Raw genomic sequence first — 10,792 nt, forward strand, 5'->3', positions numbered from 1 at the left:
AGAGAGAACCTTTTTAACCCCGATGTTATCTATAATATCTACTCCATTGACAACACTAGATAATTATCTTTGTTCGAGGCGCAAATAAGATTTGGAAAATCTACATATAGGAAAATTTCCCTGGAATTCTTCCTTACTAGGACCAAATTAGAGACCCATGTCAAATGCCACACTTTATAAATGATCTGAGCATCCAACAACTTAACGCCTTCTAAATTAGGGGCTCAAGCATCAGGTTTACTTTTTGCAACTTCTGCTGAAAGGATTGTCCCCTTCCTTTTTTGGAATAACATGTTGGATTATTTGAGTCTCATAGGTTTTGAGCTCATCATACTGTAGGTTTTAACCCCGTAGAGAAATTACCTGAATACGAATTCTAAAACACAGAAAATAAACAATACGAGAGAATAACACATAAAACACATATACACAAATATTTTCCCCTGGATCCCAAAACAGGGACTACTAGCTTGATTTTTCATTATGTTCCTTTTAATGTTATAATACATATTTATACATGCCGAAGCATCCAATACCATGGACCGAAAAACATCTCATCCAATACCATGTGCGAAAATCATGCACAAAACCATAGGTGGGTCCGCCCAACCTAACATAGGGTTACGGGTACCCCTCAAACCCCCTGTGACCTCCCCCCTTCTAACCCCCGGTAAACTACATGGGCTAGTCGTGGAAAGAATATAACACAACCAACATTCTCCCACTTGTTGTTTTCTTTCCACAGGGGGCCACAAGAGAACTTAGTCATTTATCGAGCCCTGCAACGCCCATTGTTTCTCTACACCAAGTGAACTTCTCAGAGCTCACAGATTTTGTCAATGCATCTGTAGTATTCTTCAAAGTGTCCATCTTTACCAGCAACACCTTTTTGTCTTCTATCATATCCCTCACAAAGTGATACTGAACATCAATGTGCTTTGTCTTTGAATGATATGTGGGGTTCTTTGCCAAGTAAATTGCACTTTGGCTGTCACAGTCTATCCTTATAGCTCCCTGTACTAACCCCATACTTGAACACAATCTCTGCAACCAAATTGCTTCCTTGCTTGCATCAGTGGCTGCCATGTATTCTGCCTCTGTAGTTGATAGTGACACTACAGATTGTTTCTTACTCATCCAACTGACTGCACCTCCAAATAGGTTAAACACATACCCACTTGTATATCTTCTCTGATCCAGATCTCCAGCTCACTCTACATCAACAAAGCCATGAATATCCAACATTCTGTCCAATCCTGGTCTTACTTGGTAGCACAAACCATAATCACTAGTGCCACACAAATACTTGAAAACCTGCTTCACTGCTATCCAGTGTTCCTTTCCTAGTTTTGACATAAACTTGCTCAATACTCCCACTGCATGTGCAATGTTTGGTCTAGTACAGACCATTGCATACATCAGGCTAATGACTGCACTTTCATATGGAACATGGGACATGTCCTCTTCCTCTTCTTGTGTCTTGGGACACTGTTCAGCAAATAACCTCACACCTACAGGAATAGGAACCTTCATCGGTTTACTATCCTACATATTAAACCTCTGCAGTATTGTCTCGACATACTTCCTCTAGTTTAACCAAAGCTTCCTCTTTGCTTGATCTCTTTTAATTTCCATGCCCAAAATATAGTTTGCAACACCAAGACCTTTCATGTCGAATTTGGAGGACAATTGGGTCTTAAAATCCTGGATAATTTCTTTGTCATTTCCAACCAACAACATATCATTCACATACAAGACCAAATAAATAACACGATCACCAATTAATTTAAAATACACACAGTGATCTACTTTGCTTCTTGTGAAGCCAAGTCCCCGTATAAATGTATCAATTTTTTGATACCACATCCTTGGTGACTGTTTTAACCCATACAGAGACTTCTTTAACTTGCATACTAGTTCTTTCTTACCCTTCACTGTAAAGCCTTCAGGTTGCTTCATGTAGATCTCCTCTTCTAGATCCTCGTGAAGAAATTGTGTCTTCACATCCATCTGTTTTACCTCGAAATCAAAAGCAGCAACAACAAATAAAAGTAATCTAATAGAAGTTACCTTGGCAACAAGAGAAAAAATATCACCAAAATCAATTCTCGGCACTTGGGAATAACCTTTTGCTACCAATCGAGCTTTGTATTTCTCCACCTTTCCTTCTGCATTTGTTTTCTTCTTGAAAACCCATTTGCTGCCAATGGGTTTCCTTCCAGCCGACAACTCCACCAGATCCCAAGCCTCATTTTTGTGCAAAGATGCCATTTCATCAACCATGGCCTCTTTCCAGACTTTTCCATCCTCTGAATCTACTGCTTCCTTCACAGTTCTTGGATTATCGTCAGTGATAGATAAAGCAAAATTTGAACAGAAAGCAGATGTACTATACCTTTCTGGCTGCCTTCTTTCTCGAACTGATCTTCTCACACCCAGAGTTTGTGGCTCTTCATCTTCTGATTCCTCCTCTATTGTAGAGTCTGATTCTTCCTCCTTAAACTCAAACTCTATCTTCTCAGGTTCCTTTGGTTGGAATTCATGTTTAATAACATCTTTTACCTCTCTGAACACCACATCTCGGTTGTACACAACCTTCCTTGTGACTGGATTCCAAAGATTATAACCCTTTAAACCATCCTTATACCTAACAAAGATGCACTTTTTAGATTTACTATCCAACTTGGTTCGTTTCTCCATTGGAACATGTACATATGCATCACATCCAAATACCCTCAGACGTGAAAGAGAGGGTTTCTTACTAGTCCATACCTCTTGTGGAGTCTTATCCTCCAATGCTGATGAAAATGACGTGCTGACCATGTAACATGCAGTATCCACCGTCTCTGCCCAGAATTCCTATCCTAACCCGGCACCACTAAGCATGCTTCTTGCCCTTTCCATCAACATCTTATTCATTCTTTCTGCAACTCCATTTTGCTGAGGTGTATATGGAGTAGTCTTCTGTCGTGTGATGAGCCCCAAAAATGGGTAATTATATGGGCTCATTTTACCTCTTAATTTGACTTAATCCACCATTCTAATTAGTTTATTGCATGTTTTTGATCATATTTATGCTAATAGAGTGAATTGGGTTAGTCATTATGCCAAAAAGTCTAATGTGTGCTTTATGCAGATTTTTGGTCAATTTTGAGACAAAATCAAAGGTTTAATGAGCATTTGGCAGCCAAATTCGTGGAAGAACAAGGGAGAGGATTTGTAGGAGGGTGTCCCCTTCATTTATAAGCCCTTACCTCAAATTCTCCATCAAAAACTTGGAGCACAAAGCCAAGGGGCAGCCAAGAAAGTCAAGTAGGACTGCTATTATCTTCAGTTCCAGGAAGCCAAGTTCCTTGATTTTAGGAGGACTGTTGGAGGTCCCCATTTGTATAAATAAGAAGGCTTAGGGCCTCATTTTTGTTAGTCAGATTTTAGTTAGATTTTAGCCATTTGATAGTCTATTTTTTCACTTTAGTGCAGCCTTGTACTCAGCTCATTTTCGAGCTCTTTTTGCAGACAGTTTTGTGATGTAACTATTATTTTTTTGATCAATGAAGATGAATCCAGCTTTGAACCAGCACTGATCTTTCCTAGGGGGCTGTAGCTCTTGGGGTTGGGCCCAACCCAAGTGCCCAATACCTCCTTTGTGTACTTCTATGTGTTTTTATTGCATTCATAGAATAATTTTTGTTATTTAGGTTAAATCTTGCTTTGTTACTTAGGTTGTTTTTGATGTTTAAGATAGTTATTCTTGCTTCAGGTTGAGTTGATAGTTTGATAACATAAAAGATCCACAAAATGGGCTACCAAGCAGGTCTTGATCTCCTTTCTCCCTTCTTGGGACCATGAATTGAGACCAAGGCACTCTTGCTGCCACAAAAACACTGTTTTTGCCTTCCAATGCAATTGCTAGTGTTAGATTTCGAGTTGGAAAAGTTGATATCAGTTGTGTTTTCATGCTTAGATCTATTCTTGCTCAATTTCCATAGATTTATTGCATAACTCCCTATTCATAAAGTTCTGTACAACACTTTTTTGGTTTTTAGGCCAGAATTAGGTCAAAATAGGTAAAACTCTGTTTTCTTAGTTTTTGCTTGGGCCAGTTTTGAAAATATGTGTGTAGAACACCTGTAAGACACTCCAGCCTATCCTCCCTCCATAATACAACCTGATCCAGTCTCTCTCTCAATATTTCATTCAGTCATCCGCCATACTTTCCCAAACTGTCCTAATTTCTACATTCTTGTGCAAAATTGCTTCATCGACCTTTGAACAAATCCAAAAATCTTCTTCACTCCTGAGCTTCATTTACAAGGTCCTAGACCCCTTAACACCTCTACTCATATTTCATTTCCACTTTCCCACCATTTTTCCACCTTCAACCCTCTAAAAACCACTTTCGGCCTCTTCCTGTAGAACTTCTTATAGATCCCATGCAGCCTCCTGTAAAAGTTAATGCGAGCGATTTTTCGAAGTCTGATCACGGTGGAAATATCTAGAAGGGTACTAGGGACTCCTTAGGTTCTCTCCACACCTTCCAAACCTCCTACAAATTCCCACTCCATTTCCTTTTGCCAATAACCCTCTGCACAGTCACAAATAGTTAAACACAAGCATAATAATTCTGCGTAAAATTGCTCAAAAGTACAAAAAGATGATTTTTCCATATTTTTCTTCAGAAGTAGCTTGAATACATTCATTTCACCTTTTCAATAGTCAATGGCATCCATTTCAGTAGTTTCCATCTCTTTTCTTGCACAAGTAGGGTTAGTGGGTGAAACTAGGGTTTGCTAGGGTTTGCATTTCCTTTCAGCTTTCATCTTCTTTCTGCAAGTAGACTAGCCTCTTTTGAGTTAGCTTCCTTCCATCATAGTTAAAATATTCTTCTGAGAACTCATAGAAGTTGTCTTGAGCTCCTAGCGAACTTGTGCCAGCTGATCAAGTGACAGCCTGCAATAAGAGCTAGTACTTGTGCATATAGCACCGTCGCTTCCAAGTTTGTTACGAACTACCGGGTTGATAAAAGTAAAGTAGGGAGTCCCAGGAGTTGCAACATCATTGCTGCAATACTGGAGCTCACCATATTTTTGGCGTCGTTGTCGGGGAAGCGTCAGAGTATTTTGTGATTACTGCTTTTCTTCTATTTTCTACTGCAACCTTCTGCTAAAGTAGTTTATTTCAGCAAGAGTAGAGTAGTTGTTTCATTTCAATTCTACAATTTCAATTCTGCAAAAGTAGATTAGACCATTTCCTGCTTTCATTTCAATTTCACAAATTCATTTAAGCAAAAGTAGATTAGACATTTCCTACTTTCATTTCAATTCCACAATTTCATTTCAGCAAGTGTAGATTAGACATTTCCTGCTTTCATTTCAATTCTGCAATTTCATTTCAGCAAGCGTAGATTAGCTATTTCCTACTTTCATTTCAATTTTGCAATTTCATTTCAGCAAAATAGATTAGTCCTTTCCTGCTTTCATTTCAATTCTGCAATTTCATTTTAGCAAAATAGATTAGTCCTTTCCTGCTTTCATTTCAATTCTGCATTTTCATTTCAGAAAGATTAATTTTAGTTAGTTGCAATTTGTTGTTCAATCCATTTCAGTTTTTGTAGGTACAAGCAGAAAAAAGAAACAAAAAATCACCCAAAAAAGAAATTTCCTTTCATGTCTCGTAGGAACAGAAACAATTCGGGAAAATTCCTACCCAACACTCCCACCACATCACACAACCAACCTTCTCTCTTCTTCGATGGCTGTGATTAAGAAGAACCCTTAGGTGGACAACAAGACATATTTGAAGAACCTATAGGGGAGAAGAAGAAGAAAACATTCCTTTGAAGCCAATGGCTGAAAACATAAATGTTGGGAGTAGTACCTTTTCTTCTAACTCATCCATTGAAGGTGAAATTGGAAACATGTGGGAAGATTTCAAGAGCGAGATGAGGCAGATGCTTGCCATGCATATCAAAAGATATCGAGAGGAAGTAGAGAGGGCTTTGGCCATCTTTTGTCCCAGGTGCACTAGAAAGCATCCTAGGAACGAATGTCCATTGCACTCCATAGAAGTGTGTTTTGTCTGTGAAGAAGACCATCCTATGAATCAGTGCCCTTCCTTGCCCGGAATTAAAGCTGCATATCAGAGGGCCAAAGGCACCACTGAACCACTCTATTTCATGAACCAAAGGAGGCCACATGGACCCAGACCTTACCAACAGGGAATGCAAGGGACATCCCAGACCTATTACAACCCCTATCAAGTCGCTTCCATGCCTTCTTGGGGTCCCCTTGCTCATCCTTCCTGGTCCACACCCTCTCCTTGGTCGTATCCACCTCAATACCATGCTCCTCCAGTTGCTCATTCATTTCACTCTTATGCTCAACCACATCCTTAGTGGAATGCACCTCATCAGGGGTGAAGGCCCCAGTACAACTCTCCTCCCGCTCCTTTGCCTCCACCACTTGCTCAACCACAACCATTACCTCCTGCTCCACTAATTCAACCCCAAATACCTGCTCAACCGAACCCGAACCTGAATAACAGACAGACCCAGCAAGTATATAGTGGGGAACCACCATTTCCAAACCCGCACATAGGAGTAGCTCAACCCAATTGCAAAGCTAAGGTACAACACTTCCAAAAAACTCCTCTTGAGCTCAATGATATTCACCATAGCTTAGGAAGAGTATTGCAAAAAAGAGATTATATTGAAAGCATTGAAGGACCACATCCAGCAAAAGAACATGCAAAAGATAAAATCAAAGAACCATGGGCTGCACTTGATGAAGAGAAGACATCAGAATTATAGATCGAGAGAGCTCCCTCATGGTTACCATCAAATCCTCCATGTATTCAAGATAAAAATCAACAAAAAGAGGAAGATGTGAAGGTCATGATAGAGGAAGACATGAAGAATGATCCAAATCAGAAAAAGGACCAAGGAAACCACATTTATATTGAGATATGGTTCCAGACGGTCACTAAGTTGCAGTAGTATTCTCTTCCTCAACTATGCTTGATCCCTTCAAAGTCAAATAATTTGGTCTCTGAAATCTGGGTACCTGTCGAAGCATGCATTTCAAGCCTCCACATCATTTTGTGTCTCATCTCGATGTGCACATTGCTCCATTGGAAGTATTCTTATACTTGAAAATGATTTTTTTCTTCAAGTAGGGTAGGGTAGAAAAAAAAAAGAAAAAGGAAAAAAAATGAAAAATAAGAGAAAAAAATAAAAGTCTAAGGTGAAAAACTCCTTGGAGGCGCCTCAGATTGGCTCATTGATTGAAAACCTCCATGGGGCAGTCAATGGGTTAGAAAAAAGAGAAAAGAAAAAAGGAATAAGATCCCTGGGTGAAAACCTTCCTTTGAGGCACCCAGGGTAGACAATTAGGGTGAAAACCTCCATGAGGCGCCCTAGTTGTTTTAAAAAAAAAGAGAAAAAGAAAAAGAAAAATGAATTTCCAGTTGTATTGCAGGTTTGCAAGAGAACTTTAGGAAGCAGCAGTAGGTGCAAATAAAGCTCTGACACCAATAACAACACCTATCCTACCTTCCCTCACCCTTCTCCATCATTCTTGACATCATTTCCACCTCACTGTGCTTCTTTTCTGAAAACCATGTTTTCTACAGGAGGATCCTCTAGAAATTACAAAGAGCTAGAAATGGACTTCAAAAGAAGTTTGTGGAACAAGAAAGCTTCATAAAGGTTTTATAAACCCCCCTGCAATATTTAAACCTCTCTCCCATCAATTCCAAGTCTGCATTACAACCCAAGATCATTTTTTCTTATTGTGCAAAAACTGCAGAATGCTCTGATACAAAAATACATAGAGAAAAAATTTGTTTTTTTCCCTAACTTGAAAACCGTGCATCCATTTAAAAACCTATTTCATGGGGAGATGCATATGGGTGATAGTAACCTACCCAAGCAATTTCAACCAATACCAGTGCACAGTTTCCAAGGAATTGACCTCTGTCACCTTCAGCGATTTTTAGTTTTTCTAAAAATCCGTGCATCCATTGACCACAATTTTGCTATGGGAGGTGCATAATGATGATAGAAACATGCTCAGAAAGTTTCAGGTCAATCCAGTCTACCTTTTGGGGGCTATGGACAAAACAAATTAGTGTCCTACAAAAGTCTAGCATCAGTAGAATAAGGGTGCAAATCTGAAGGTTGAAGCAGACTCCTGCAGCTTAGATCTAGCCAGAGGATACATGCACAAGAAAAATAGCCACATATCAGACAACAAAAAGCATATAGCAGAAGGGATATAGGCATGCAACAGCAAAATAACCAAGCAGCACGCACATTTCGACTTACAGGTAAGTGTCTAAACCAGTTCCTCTATTTGCATCTGTATGGTTTGAAACTTCATAAATGAATGAAATGGTTGGATTAAGTCAAAAAGGTGGCTAGTTAACTGGACACCGTTAGCTAGTTCAATCGCACTCATCCGGAGATCACATTGCACGTATGTCTAGTCAACTCATGGAAAAATCTAACAGTTAGGTAGTGGCAGCTGTTTTGAGCTCAAGCGCCAATGATGGAAAGTGATTACGGGTAGAAAACATATAGTTTCATAATATCACTACAGTAGGGACCAACGGTCTATATGGAGCCAACGTACACTTGGCCAACTCACTCTCCATCACTGGAAGTGTCCATAAATAGCCGTAAGAACTCCTCTTTGAAATATTCTCACCACCTTTGTTTCCATTTTATCATCGTCCCCGTAGTTGCAGCAAGCTCTATACCACCTCCATAGTAGCAAACCAGTCGTTCTCTGCCATTTTTCAAAACTCTCATACTTATGGGTTCTACAGGAATGGCAAACACAGTCTACAGGAGCCGGAAGATTTCTACAGGAAGGGCAGAGAACAACTTTGCAGAAGGAAAACCCAAGATTTTTGTCAAAATTCGAGTTGGAAATGAGGTAGGCTCAGGAAACCTTTCTACATATGACTTATTTATATAAGGGGGTGGATTAAAAACACAACATTGGGTTGAAAAAAAGGAGAGTGAAGCTTAAAAATCCGCCTGCATATTTTCCCTGAGTTCTACACAGTTCTTCATTTTCTTCTTTGCATTCAAATTCTGCCTTTCTCTTCCTCACATTCTTCTCAAAAAAGGATGTAATCATAGAAACCAACCTGTGATAAAACCAAATTTGCAAGACTGTCCACTCTCTGAAGAAAAAACACTGTGTTATATATTCTCTGTTCTGTCAAAAGTATTGATTTTTCTCAAAAACTGAGAAGCAAATTCAGGTTGGAAACAGTTTGAAGGGAGGGAAACTGCAAATTGCTGTTGTGAAAAAACACGAAAAAGTTCCCTCTCTAGTTCCAGAAAGACAAACCCCAGTTGTTCCTCTATTTTTGGTCTTGAAAGTTTGTTGACTTCCTCCTCACCTGAGAATTTCCAGCAGTCACTAAACATCATGACAAAAGGATTCATAGACTCCAGCATTAAGTTTAAGGCAGGGAGTCGAGAAAATTAGGTCCCTATTATAATCTGCTAGAGGGTGGGAAGATCATCCCACAGAAATTCGCTGTGCCTCTATTCTTTGAATTAGAAAAAGAAAGGGTCAGAACCCACACATGGATGCAAATTGCTAAATCTAAAGGAGTTGAAGACATAGGGCACATGGAGGACAAGCTAAAGGAATTAAGAGGAGATTTGGCCATGGTAAGGCACATATAGAGCAGTAAAAGAGCCCAGCTACAGGAAGAAAATGAACTGTTGAAAAAGCAGTTACAGCAATAGGAAATTCATAAGGGAGATAGGTTGTCCATATTGGGAGGGCAGCAATAGCAAGAAGGTCCCCTAACAGACAATGAAGCAACAAAGAAAAAATAACAAGAGGGAGAACCACAAGCTGATGTCGAAATGCTAATGAAACTGCTACAAGAAAAAGAGTCTCAGGCAGCAGATGAAGTGCAGATTTTAAAACAACAGTTACAGGAAAAAGAAGCCCAAATGGCCTGCATGGCTAGCTGAGCAATAGAAGCCTTGCAATGTAGACAACCAGCTAGATCCTATGCATTGTATCTTAAAGACCAAGAAGCCCTCCATACATTCACACTCCCTAATTGGGAAGTCTTCAGAAACATGATATCAGAAGGTGACATAAAAGCCCTCACCTATGATATCAGTCCTTCTGACAGTGAGGAAGAAGAGTAGAACAAGGGAGAAGATGAAGCAACTGATGACTCAGTAGGACAAGAAAAGGAGAAGGAAGAAAATAAAATAGAAGAGAAAAAGGATGAAGAGACAGAATAGGAAGAAACAGAGCAAACAGAGAAAGAAAAAGAGACAGAAGGAGGAGAAAAAGAGGAAGCAGAGGCAAAACAAAGAAAAGGGTCCCCTGAGACTCTGGAAAGAGAGGCAACAGCTGGTCTCACTACCCTGAGCACACCAATTAAGCCAAAAGAAAAGAGAAAAAGGTAGGCCTCCATGTATTTCAAGGCTAGGAAAAGCACAAGAATTCAAACAAGCAGAATAGGAGGAGCAGTGGAAGGACATGGACAAGAAGGAAGAATTTTATGGCACACATGAGCAGACCACATCAGAAGCTTGGGATGATAGGGAGGCCACTAGGACCATCAAAGATGAGGAGATAGACTAGTTGCTCAGAGGATGAGTAACACATTCAGTAGGGGGTGATGATGAGCCCCAGAAATGGGTAATTATATGGGCTCATTTTACCTCTTAATTTGACTTAATCCACCATTCTCATTAGTTTATTGCATGTTTTTGATCATATTTATGCTAATAGAGTGAATTGGGTTA

Source organism: Pinus tabuliformis, chromosome 3_2 (assembly GCF_031772625.1).
Source record: "Pinus tabuliformis cultivar Carrire ecotype Pingquan chromosome 3_2, CPIR1, whole genome shotgun sequence".
Classification (NCBI taxonomy): Eukaryota; Viridiplantae; Streptophyta; class Pinopsida; order Pinales; family Pinaceae; genus Pinus; species Pinus tabuliformis.